Consider the following 13,551-nt stretch of genomic DNA (forward strand, 5'->3'; position numbering starts at 1 on the left):
CCGGCAGAAAGGCAAACGGCGTTTCCATGCACTGCTCTGGTTCGCCAGAATCGGCTTAATAATGACCCGGAAGCTGTACGCCAGCTCCCTCAGCCAATAAAGCGAGATGAGCGCCGCAACCCCAGAGTCGACCACAACTGGACCTAATGGTCAGAGGTCCCTTTACCTTTACCTTTAATCTCTTAGTAGACATTTCTTATTTTCCCTGTTACATTTAAAACTCATAACTTTATCTACTTTGTAGCACTTCATATATTCCTCCTTACAAAACTTCTTGTAGTCCTACTAGCATAATTTGTTGATTACAATTGCTCTTCAAATAGTTCATGTACGTCTTCCAATCTTCTGTAAATATCTGGTTCTGCAGGTTTTGAATTCTTCCTGTCATTTTGTCCAGTTCTGCATAGTCCATTAATTTCTTCGGCCATTCTTCTTTCGTTGACGGAGCTAATACTATTCTAGACTGCATCAACAAATCCAAGTCAAGGGCAGTAATGGTACCACTCTGTTGTGCCTTGGTCAGACCACACTTGGAATAATAATAATAATAATAAATTTATTTATACCCCGCCCTCCCCGGCCAGAGGCGGCTAACACCAATAAAATCACAGTAAAAACATAATAGGGGGGAAAGAGAGGGGGGGGAGAAGAAAAGAAAACACCCAATTTAAAATACAGGTTAAAATCCAATTTAAAATGCAGCCTCATTTTAAAGTAGCTGATAAATCAAGATCATAAGGGGAGGGAAACATAAGGGTCAGACCGAGTCCAAACCAAAGGCCAGGCGGAACAGCTCTGTCTTGCAGGCCCTGCAGAAAGATGTCAAGTCCCGCAGGGCCCTAGTCTCTTGGGACAGAGCATTCCACCAAGTCGGGGCCAGTGCTGAAAAGGCCCTGGCCCTAGTTGAAACCAATCTAACCTCCTTGAGGCTTGGGACCTCCAAAGTGTTATTTGTGGACCTTAAGGCCTTCACGGGGCATACCAGGAGAGGCGGTCCCGTAGGTATTTGGGTTCTGGGCACCACAATTTAAGAAGGATGTTGACAAGCTGGGATGTGTGCAGAGGAGGGTGACCAAGATGATCAAGGAAGGCAACCTAAGGCTCATGGGCCACAAGTGGGCCGCGGGGGTCGTTTAACTGTCCCACCAGCCACCCCCGAACTAAGCTGCCCGCTTGGCAAGTCCCCACACGCTGCGCTAAACCGGCACACCACGGTGCAGGGACTCACTTCTGCAGCGCCGGAAATCGCATCTGCGCAGACACTGGAAATCGTGGGCATGCTCACATGCAGGCACAATCCAGCCCACAGAGGGATCTCCACTGGAGCGAACCGGCCCAGGCGAGGTAAACCTTGCCGACCCCAGATCAAGGGTCTGGAAACCAAGCCTTATGAGGAAAAGTTGAAGGTATGTTTGGCCCGGAAAAGAGGAGACTGAGAAGAGACAGGATTTGTTGTTGTTTAGTCATGTCCAACTCTTCGTGACCCCATGGACCAGAGCACGCCAGGCACTCCTGTCTTCCACTGCCTCCCACAGTTTGGTCAAACTCATAACTCATGAGACATAACTCAGGGAAGCTATGAGCTATGTCGTGCAGGGCCACCCAAGATGGACAGGTCATAGTGGAGAGTTTTGACCATATGTGATCCACCTGGAGCAGGAACCAGCAAGCCACTCCAGTATCCCTGCCAAGAAAACTCCATGGACAAAGGAGACAGGATAGCCTTCTTCAAATATCTCAAGGGCTGTCACATGCTTGTCATGGATGCTTGGGCTGAAATCCCTGCATTGCAGAGGGTTGGACTAGATGACACTCAAGGTCCCCTCCAACTCTACAGTTCCATGATTTTATTATTCTGTCTGGAGGGCCACAGGCTCCCCACCTCTGAACTAGCAGAAACAATGCATTTCTGTTGCGTTCCCGGCCCTTGCTTGCCTGATGCTCCCAGAATTAGCCATGCAGGGACAATCAGGAATCAGAATTCCTGTTATGTGCAGAGTTGAATAGGATTCAGAATGCAGCAGTCTGATTGGTCCTAGAACAATAGGGTCCAGAATGCAGCAGTCTGATTGGTCCACAGGAGCCACCCATTCCAGCTCCAGGTGGAAGTGAATCCGCAACCTGATTGGCCTACAGGAGAATCCAGGAATTAGCCAATCACGAGGGGCCCATTGTGTAAATAATGTATATAAAGCAGACATCCTGGGGGAACTTCCATTCCTCCTCCCCACTATGAGCTGAATAAAGAGCATGAAATCCACTCTCGACTCGGAGTATATTTCAGTTCCTCTACCTGCTGCTCTTGGAAAGATGCTTCCTGAAACTTCTGCCTTGTGTTCTTTCTCACTGCAATACCAGGTTTCCTTGCAGTTCCCATTCTCTCCCAGCATTCTCCTTGGAATCTTCCTGCCCCCCCCCCTTTTCTGAGAATGGTGGTGCCTGCCTTAATGCTGTCAGGCACCTCTTGAGATACCCCCTAGGGCCAAACCTTTAGCAGGGGAGAAATGAGGGCAGGCAGCTGAGAGTGTCTGCTTTGACACAGCCCTCCAGTGCCCTCCAGTGGAAGACGATGGGAGCCAGAAGTTAGCTGAGTTTCAGCATTTCGGAGGCGCAGCGATCAGAGAAAGAGTCTACTGTTATTGTCATTTATAACGGACTGGCATGACAAGCTGCAGGAATTTGCTGAAATGGCGCAGTTAACAAATACCCCGAGAGGCAAATACCCCGAGAAACAAAAAATTATGGAAAAGTGGGATAGATATAAAACACATGTTCAAAAATACAGTAAAGGTTCGCTACCTATGCTAGCATTTGATTGACGCTGGAGTGAGACTGAGTGGAGAAATAAGACTAAAAGCACATATGATATAGGAATGTATTGGATAATAGGTAAAGAAATATACAATAATAAGAGTACATTCATTTGTAAAAAAAAAAAAAAAGGAATATATAACGGGAAAGACAGCAAGTCTAGTTATGATTTGGGGGGGGTGCTTTTGTTTTGTTTTGGGGGGTTTTTTTTGTTCTTTTATTTGTTTCATTTTCTTTCTGTTGTTGTTGTTGTTGTTGTTGTTGTTTAGTCGTTTAGTCATGTCCGACTCTTCGTGACCCCATGGACCAGAGCACGCCAAGCACTTCTGTCTTCCACTGCCTCCCGCAGTTTGGTCAGACTCATGTTTGTGGCTTCGAGAACACTGTCCCACCATCTCGTCCTCCGTTGTCCCCTTCTCCTTGTGCCCTCCATCTTTCCCAACATCAGGGTCTTTTCCAGGGAGTCTTCTCTTCTCATGAGGTGGCCAAAGTATTGGAGCCTCAGCTTCAGGATCTGTCCTTCCAGTGAGCACTCAGGGCTAATTTCCTTAAGAATGGATGCGTTTGATCTTCTTGCAGTCCATGGGACTCTCAAGAGTCTCCTCCAATTTTCTTTCTAGGTATATAAAATTTGTATATAATTTATGTATACATGTTGGAAATTATAGTAAGTCCTGTAATGTAATATGACAGCGTTTACTGAGGTAATATAAGAATGTTAACAAATAAATAAAATGCAAATCCAAAAAAAAAAGAAAAAAGAGAGAAAGAGTCTTCTAAATGAAGGCACGTTGTCACTCAAGACAGCCAGACCGGACTGGCTTCCTGCCCACTTCCAGGGACACTTCAAAGTGCTATCTCTGACTTGCTAAAGCCCCATGTGGCTTATGCTCAGCATACCTCAATCTTCAGACCCTGAAATCTTCTCCAGAGACCGTCCTTCAGATTCCGCCACCGATGCAAGATTAGGGATGGGGGCTGGAATTGCAGTCAGTTCGCATTTTTATGCAAAACAACCTAACTGCTCCCAGTAAAAGGTAAAGGTAAAGGGACCCCTGATCATTAGGTCCAGTTGTGACCGACTCTGGGGTTGCGGCGCTCATCTCACTTTATTGGCTGAGGGATCCGGCGTTGGCTGATGTGGCCAGCATGACAAAGCCTCTTCTGGCGAACCAGAGCAGCGCACGGAAACGCCGTTTACCTTCCTGCTGGAGTGGTACCTATTTATCTACTTGTACTTTGACGTGCTTTTGAACTGCTAGGTTGGCAGGAGCAGGGACCGAGCAACGGGAGCTCACCCCGTCACGGGGATTCGAACCACCGACCTTCTGATCGGCAAGTCCTGGGCTCTGTGGTTTAACCCACAGCGCCACCTGTGTCCCTAATTGCTCTCAGAGCAATACGCAAAATGAAATGCCCCTATCCTTCTCCTTGGATGCCCACACATGCCCTGCCCCAGCTGGCTGAGAAGCGAGGTCTCACCCAGCCCACAAGGAAGTAAGGATGGAGGCAGCATGGTGAAATATTCTCGGAGTTGAGTGTGAATTTCATGGTCTTTATTCAGCTCGTAGTAGCAATGAATGAAACTTCCCCCAAAACGTCTAGCTATTTATACATTATTTACACAATGGGCCCCACGTGATTGGCTAATTCCGGGCTGCTCCTGCAGGCCAATCAGGTTGCTGATTCATTTCATCCAGGAGCCTGATTGGCTGTTCCTACAGGCCAATCAGGTTGCTGATTCACTTCCACCTGGAGCTGGATTGGGTGGCTCATGCGGACCAATCAGACTGCTGCATTCTGGATCCTATTGTTCTAGGACCAATCAGACTGCTGCATTCTGAATCCTATTCAACTCAGTACGTAACAGAACGGGATCCATTCCGGAGCCCCATTTGCAACCTGAGCAGAACACAACCTGAGTCTGCGCATGCGCGGGTCACAATTTGCCACTTCTGTGCATGCACATGGCGTCATTTTGAGCATCTGCGCATGCGTGAGCTGCGAAACCCGGAAGTAACCCTTTCCAGTACGCCACTGGTAGATGTGGCCTGGGGAAAGGAAGCCTAGTCTTTAGAGAGTCCCAAGGGCCAGACAGAGAGGCACGGAGGTTCCCTACTCCTGTATTAGGGCGATGTGCACCTTATAAATCACATCTGAGTGACAATAACGTACCGGAAGGCATTCCGTTAGGGGAAATGGCTTCCAAGCACATGTGTATTATAAACCATGTACAAAAAATGTGCATTATGGGGGGGGGGGAGTGCACTGAAATGTTGGTGGGTTTCCATGAGGACTTAAAAAAATAATAATCAGAAACTGATATGTGGACACCTGGACTTAACACTGGGGTGGGGGATAAGAAACTGAGAGAAACTCCAACTGACAGATTGAGCAATCCTCAGCTAAGACAGGGCTTTGGGACTGCAGACCCCTGACCTTTGGGATGCATCCTCAGAAAAGCTCACCTGGAGTCAACCTTGAAGGATGGGAAGGGACATAGCTAATAATAATAATAATAATAATAATAATAATAATAATAATAATAATAATAATAATAATAATATATCCCGCCCTCCCCAGCCAAAGCCGGGCTCAGAGCGGCTAACAACAGTAAAATAATACAGCATTCTAAAATCAATTCATTATAAAATCAGTTCAAATCAAATTAATGGCAACCATTGGGCTAGAGTTCTGTGAAGAATTACCAAAGGAGGGGGTCAGGCTGTGCCTTGGCCAAAGGCCTGGTGGAACAGCTCTGTCTTGCAGGCCCTGTGGAAAGATGTCAAGTCCCACAGGGCCCTGGTCTCTTGTGACAGAGCATTCCACCAAGTCGGGGCCACAACCGAAAAAGCCCTGGCTCTGGTTGAGGCCAGCCTAACCTCCCTGTGGCCCGGGACCTCCAAGATGTTTTTGTTTGAAGACCATAAAGTCCTCGGTGGGACATACCAGGAGAGGCGGTCCCGTAGGTATGAGAGTCGTGGGCATATAGGGCTTTAAAGGCTAAAACCAGCACCTTGAACCTGATCCTGTACTCCACCGGGAGCCAGTGCAGCTAATATAGCATTGGGTGAATGTGATCCCACAGCAAGGACCCCGTAAGGAGTCTCGCTGCGGCATTCTGCACCCGCTGGAGTTTCTGGGTCAGTCTCAAGGGCAGCCCCACGTAGAGTGAGTTACAATAATCTAGTCTGGAGATGACCGTCGCGTGGATCACAGTGGCTAGGTCAGGGCGAGATCAGCACTGTATCATTATTATTATTGTTATGTACTGAAGTTCTCACCCTGGGCCAGCGGGGGATACTGTAGATAGTTCAGGTCCGCATATGCAAATAAGGGATCGAAAGTGACGTTCAGTGATTGGATAGTTACAGAAATTTGTTACAGTTACATTGTACTGGAGCTCTATATAAGCAGGCTGGCTGAACCCTTCAGTTCAGTTGTGTTCTGACCTGTGAATAAACAAGAGCTGTTTGGAGAATTGCTGTGTCATCTGATATGTTCACCCACAACATAACAATTATTATTATTATTATCATTATTATTATTATTATTAAATTAAATTTGTATACCTTCCTTCATCCAAAGACCTTGGGGCAGTTCACAGCATAAAAATGCAAGATAAAAACACAAGACGCATAATTAAAAACAAGAACGAAACAAAGCAATAACCCCTTCCCCTACCCCACCCCCAAGGATAATATTTTTAATTAAATAATAATAGACCATACTGAGCTAGACAGAGCAGGTGGCATAAGGTGGTTTCTAGGTTCCCAGCTTGCATGCGAATGAGTCACTAGACAAAGCCAGCGTGCCCAGATTTCCATCCCTTCTTCCTATCTTGGCTGTGACAGCAGTGCTCACGGCGACCTTTTGCACCAAGAAGATGAGATGAGTGGCATTTGTCAACCTGCCAGTCAAGCTGGCACCGTCTGCAGGCACCCCAGAGCTGGCAGCAAGGCGAAGCACCGCCAAGCAGGAGGCCAGAGGAGCAAATGGCAGCCAGTAAATCTTGCACTGTGAATTAAGGCAGCACTGCAGAAAGAGAATTAGCGTCCCTGCTGAGCATCCCACATTGTCGTTAGGTTTCATTAGCCTTCAGTTAACAGCCTGGGATGCCTGCCAGTTAAGGGTCCCTGTTTTAGTGGGGTGTGCAGAGTCGCTGTCATAGAAACACAGAACTGTAGAATTGGAAGGAACCCCGGTGTTCATCGTCCAACTCCCTGCAATGCAGGGATTTCGACAAGAGCATCCATGACAGATGACCAGCCAACCTCTGCTTAGAAACCTGCAAGAAAAGAGAGTCCACAGCCTAGCGAAGGAGACCATTTCACTGTCTAGCATCTCCCACTGTCAGAAAGTTCTTCCTGGTGTTTAGTCAGAATTTGATTTCTTGTAACTTGGTACAGGCCCCAACCTTTGGCACAGAAAACAAGCTGATTGCATCTTCCATGGGACAGCCCTTCAGATATTTGAAAATGGGTGTCCTGTCTCCAGAAAAGCAATGACAATCCTAGACAGCATCTTAAAAAGCAGAAACATCACCTTGCCAACAAAGGTCCGTATAGTTAAAGTGATGGTTTCCCCAGTAGTGATGTATGGAAGTGAGAGCTGGACCATAAAGAAGGCTGATCGCCGGAGAATGGATGCTTTCGAATTCTGGTGCTGGAGGAGACTCTTGAGAGTCCCATGGACTGCAAGAAGATCAAACCTATCCATTCTGAAGGAAATCAGCCCTGAGTGCTCCCTGGAAGGACAGATCCTGCTTGGCAGGGGGTTGGACTAGATGGCCCTTGTGGTCTATTCCAACTCTATGATTCTATGATTCTATGATCCTGAAGCTGAGGCTCCAATACTTTGAGAAGAGAAGACTCCCTGGAAAAGACCCTGATGTTGGGAAAGATGGAGGGCACAAGGAGAAGGGGATGACAGAGGACAAGATGGTTGGACAGTGTTCTCGAAGCTACCAGCATGAGTTTCACCAAAGTGCGGGAGGCAGTGGAAGACAGGAGTGCCTGGCGTGCTCTGGTCCATGGGGTCATGAAGAGTCGGACACAACTAAACGACTAAACAACAACAATCCTATCTCCTCTTAGTCTCCTTTCCCAAGCTAAACATACGCAGCTCCCTCAACCGTTCCTCATCAGGCTTCGTTTCCTAAGGAGCTTGGGTGTGTGTGCCTTATTATACCATTAGTTCAAGTATTCTCGAGGATTTCTGTTAGGAGATGCTGGGGATATAACCTTTGACCTTCTGCTTGCAGGGCGGATAAGTCTGCCACTGAGCTATGGCCTTTCTTAGCACCTGTTCCTAATGCTTGGTCTTGAACAGTGTTTCCCAAAGTTGGGTCTCCAGCTGTTTTTGGACTACAACTCCCATCATCCCTAGCTAGCAGGACAAGTGGCCTGGGATGATGGGAACTGTGGTCCAGTCTCCTCTTATCCAGACTAAAGATACACAGATCCTTCAACCGTTCCTCCTAAGGCTTGGCTTCTAGACCCTTGGTCATCTTGGTCACCCTTCTCTGCAGATGTTCCAGCTTGTCAACATCCTTCTGGTCTGACCAAGGCAGAACAGAGCAGGACTTCCCTTGATCTGGACATTAGACTTCTGTTGATGCAACCTGGAATAGCATTCCCATTTTTCGCTGCAGCATCACACTGTCGACTCATGTTCAGATTGTGGTCTACTAAGACCCCTAGATCCTTTTCACATGTACTACTGCAAGCCAGGTGTCCCTCATCTCCTCTTTGTGCAGCTGGTTCTTCCTGCCTAGAAGCTTACGTTTGTCCCTATTGAAATTCATTTTGTTATACGTGGAAGTCTGCATTCTCTCCCACCATCTTGGAACATCTAAAACAGGGATGGACAACTAGTGGCCCTCTGTATGTTATTGCACTCCAACTCCCATCATCCCTAGCCAGCATGGCCAGTGGTAAGGGGTGGTGGGAGATGTAGTTCAACAGCATCTGATGGTCCACAATTTCCTCATCCTTAATCTAAAGCAGGCATGGCCAAACTTGGCCCTCCAGATGTTTTGGGACTACAATTCCCATCATCCCTGACCACTGGTCCTGTTAGCTAGGGATGATGGGAGTTGTAGTCCCAAAACATCTGGAGGGCCAAGTTTGGCCATGCCTGATCTAAAGGAACTGGTGGTGCTCTCATTTTGCAGGCTGGCAACAGCAGTGCCGGCAGCAGCAGCAGCACTCGAGGCAAGAAACCATCTTCTAGAGATCTTGGGCTTGCATAGGGACAGTGGCATCCATTCTGGAACAGATGCTGGGAAGAGTGAAAGAACCATCTAGTGGAAAGTTGGGGAAGGAAAAGCAGCCCAGCAGCAGATCCCACACAGAGTCACGTTGCTATGGGAAGGGAGCTCCAAGCTCAATAGGAGAAGGCACATTTTGAATGCAGAAAATCTCAAGTTCATTCCCTGGCATCTCCACCCAGAACTGGATCTTGGGTGGAGGCATGTCAGTGCTTGGCCCTCCCCAGACCAAAACTTCCACCCCCATCACTCAGCCCGGACACTGAGGTCCAGCACCGAGGGCCTTCTGGCGGTTCCGTCACTGCGAGAAGTGAAGATACAGGGAACCAGGCAGAGGGCCTTCTCGGTGGTGGCACCCACCCTGTGGAATGCCCTCACATCAGATTTCAAGGAAATAAACAACTTTTTGACTCTTGGAAGACATCTGAAGGCAGCCCTGTTTATGGAAGTTTTTGATGTTTGATCTTTTATTGTGTTTTTAATATTCTGTTGGGAGCCACCCACAGTGGCGGGGTATAAATAAGTTGTTGTTGTTGTTGTTGTTGTTGTTGTACCTTCTCAGAGCTAAGGTAACAGTAAAGGTAAAAGACCCCTGGATGGTTAAGTCCATTCAAATTTGACTGTGGGGTGTGGCTCTCATCTCCGCTTTCAGGCTGAGGGAGCCAATGTATGTCCACAGACAGCTTTTCCGGGTCATGCGGCCAGCATGACTGAACCGCTTTTGGCACAACGGGACACTGTGACAAGTGCCAGAGTGCACAGAAATGCCATTTACCTTCCTGCCGCAGCGGTACCTATTTATCTACTCGTGCTAGTATGCTTGCAAACTGCTAAGTTGGCAGGAGCTGAGACAGAGCATCGGGAGCTCACCCTGTCGCAGGGATTTGAACTGCCAACCTTACGATTGGCAAGCCCAAGATGCTCAGTGGTTTAGATCACAGCACCACCCATGTCCCTACCTTCTGAGAAGAGAAACAGGGGGAGCATCAACTGCCCAGATCAGGGCTTGGCTGAAAGCCAGGAAGGAGTGCAATCCCCAGCGGATATATAAGCTGCGAGTCTGAGCTGCTCCATTGCTGAAGCAATGTCTCCACGCTCTAGCCTTACTGAACTAGAGAGTTGGTCACAGCACCCAAAAAGATGCCTATCTAGAGAGCCACAGCCAACCAGAGGTGGATGGGCCAGTGGTCTGGCAGTTTCGTATATCTCTAACATGCATAATGAGTCTGCTTTTTTCCTCTCTGCTTTTTGAAAAATGGACGTTAGGTGGCACCAGTGCTTAAGGTACTACCTTTTGCAACATTATCAACACAAGTCCAGTCAATCTATCCAAGGTACATTCAATGGGGTTTTTTTCGTAACCAAGGTGTTCTGTAGTTCATCTCACAGAGCATCAGGCATAGGTTGGATAATACCTCACACTGTACCATTCAGTAACTTTAAAAAAGCAAAATTTTTTAAAAAATTCCTTCCAGTAGCACCTTAGAGACCAACTAAGTTTGTTATTGGTATGAGCTTTTGTGTGCATGCACACTTCTTCAAAATACAGGTTAAAATGCCATTTAAAATGCAGCCTCATTTTAAAGTAGCTCATAAATCAAGACCACAAGGGGAGGTCAGACTGAGTCCAAACCAAAGGCCAGGCGGAACAGCTCTGTCTTGCAGGCCCTGCGGAAAGATGTCATGGGCCCTAGTCTCTTGTGACAGAGCGTTCCACCAGACCGGGGCCAGTACTGAAAAGGCCCTGGCCCTGGTTGAGACCTATCTAACCACCTTGTGACGTGGGACCTCCAAAGTGTTGTCATTTGTGGACCTTAAGGTCCTCAGTGGGGCATACCAGGTGAAGCTTTGTCTCCAGTTGACGTTTTTGAGCTATTTCTGAGGAAAACCGGCAAAAATGACACTGCCGACATGGACTGCCATATGTCCAGATTTCCCCAGACATTTCACCAATTTCCGCCCAAACGCTACTCGCAGTATTCCGGATAGGTCCAGGAATTCTGAACATACAGCAACCCTATCTTAGTTGCTCAGTTAGCTTATTGAAACTCACACAATTAATCAGCAAATATGTCTTTAACTAGCTTACAGCATTAGGAGGTGCGGTCAGTATAATTTCTAAAACCCACCCAAACCACATAAGCAGAAGATGCTGGTGTTATGCCAGGCGTTCGTGGGAGCAACCAGCCAAGGAGGAGATGGCATCTACCTTGCCAGTCCAATTGAGGTGTAAAACCAGCTGCATCGTTTGACAGGAAGAAAGATGCTTTTGGCACCGACGAGACAAAACAGAGAAACTCAGTTGCTTGCCTGTGATTATCCAGGATGTTTGGGGATTTAGGACTTAGGAGCAGATATCCCGATGTCTTACTCGCTCTCATGTGGATTAAAAACTCCTTAACTCATATTTAAAATGTTTCTTCAAGAAGGGAGCAGTAAGTGGAACATCCTCAGGGGGTTTGCAACTCTGCTGTCTGCCAGAAATATGAAAACGGTGGGCTTTGTCTAACTTTCCTCAAGTCAAGACGTCACATAGTTAAACTTTTGAACAAATGTTGTCGTTTGGTCGTGTCCGACTCTTCGTGACCCCATGGACCAGATTCTGAAGATCCATTATTGGTTAAAACTTATCTTTTTCCCTGTTGGGTTGGCTTTCATTTTATGGATCAATGGTCTCATTAGATAGTAAAATTCATGTTAAATTTCTGTTTCAGGGGTTGTTTTTAGAAGTCTGGAACGGATTAATCCATTTTGCACTACTTTCTATGGGACAGCGCGCCTTGGTTTTGGAACGCTTTGGTTTTGGAACGGACTTCCAGAACGGATTACGTTTGAGAACCAAGGTACCACTGTACTATTTTAGACGTCTGGTTTATATGCTTACATGTGTGTGTTCACCATGTGCATTTATGAACATTTATTTGATATTTGAGCCCTTAGAATTCTTATAGCAGAGTCATGTGATCGATTATGCAGGGCACGGCATACTCCCCCCCCCCCCCATATTTTATTCAAGTTGGCACCTAAGCTACTGAAGGTAATGGGGCCCTTTATACGTCCAGCTGTCCTTTGTCAACAACAAATTGTCGCTGGTTTCTTTGTGTTGAATATATGCTATATGGTAATTTATGGACCTAATAGGTATCAAAAGCCATTTGCACATCTTGTCATGTGACCAGTCCATGCAGAATGTAGGCACCCCATATACAGAAATGAGCCAACCAGTGATATTTTAGGGAGCAGGCTAGCAGGAGGGGCCCATTGCTTACATCATAGGAGCCTACACAACACAAAACACTGTTGCTGTGTGTAGGTTTTATTCTATTTGTTTTTTATCTTATACAGTGGTGCCTCGCAAGACGAAATTAATTCGTTGCGCGAGTTTTTTTGTCTAGCGAATTTTTCGTCTTGCGAAGCACGAAATCCCATAGGAATGCATTGAAATTCAATTAATGCGTTCCTATGGTCAAAAAAAGTCCAAATAAAGCCAAATTTGGTACAACAAGAGTTTATTAAGTGCTCTTTAAAGTCACACATACTGTAAAGAGCATTTCAAAAATTGAAGGAACAATAAATTAAGTTTCTAAACATGACAGAAAAACATTTAAAAATCAACAAAGTGTACAGTACATTTTCTAAGACTCTGGGGGACCACTCGAAGAAGGTTCCTCTTCCACTCTTTGCTTCTTGGTCAAGAACCTGTCCATGGTCTGCTGCTTCATCCGCCTTTTCAGCACCTCCCTGAAAGGCGACATAACCCTCGTATCAAAAGTGTTCACAAGGTCATGTGCCACGTGCTTGTCAGGGTGGTGCCGCTGTGCAAAAGCCTGCACATCCTTCCACTTCAGGCAAATGTCCCTCAGTTCTTTGGAGGACAGCCATTCCTCAGTTGCTTCCTCCTCTTCCAGTGAGGCCTGCTCCTGCGCAGCCTCTGCCTGCAGTTCGACCAGCTCCTGGGTGGTCAGCTCGTGGTCGTGCTCCTCCACCAGCTCGCTGATGTCCTCCTCTGTATTTTGGAAATGTACATCCAGGGTTTTTTCCCTTTAAATTTTTTGGGTGCCCCCAAGAGAGTGGGGCCCTAAGCTATAGCTTGTTTAGCTTATACAGTCATACCTCGGGTTAAAGTTGCTTCAGGTTGAGCGTTTTCAGGTTGCGCTCCGCGGCGACCCGGAAGTAACGGAATGCATTACATCCGGGTTTCGCTGCTCACGCATGTGCAGACGCTCAAAAGAACGTCACGCGCATGCGCAGAAGCAGTGAATCGCCACACACACGCACACACAAACGCGGCTTGCGTTCGCTTCAGGATGCGAACGGGGCTCCGGAATGGATCCTGTTCGCATCCAGAGGTACCACTGTATGTAAATCTGGCACTGCACCCCGACTCCTGATTGCACAACAGCATTGTAAGGTGGGCTTTGGCTCTGCTGCCCATCAACTGACGGGCAGTGGAGCCAAACCCTGCCAGA

This window comes from Podarcis muralis, chromosome 8, assembly GCF_964188315.1.
Source record: "Podarcis muralis chromosome 8, rPodMur119.hap1.1, whole genome shotgun sequence".
Taxonomy (NCBI): domain Eukaryota; kingdom Metazoa; phylum Chordata; class Lepidosauria; order Squamata; family Lacertidae; genus Podarcis; species Podarcis muralis.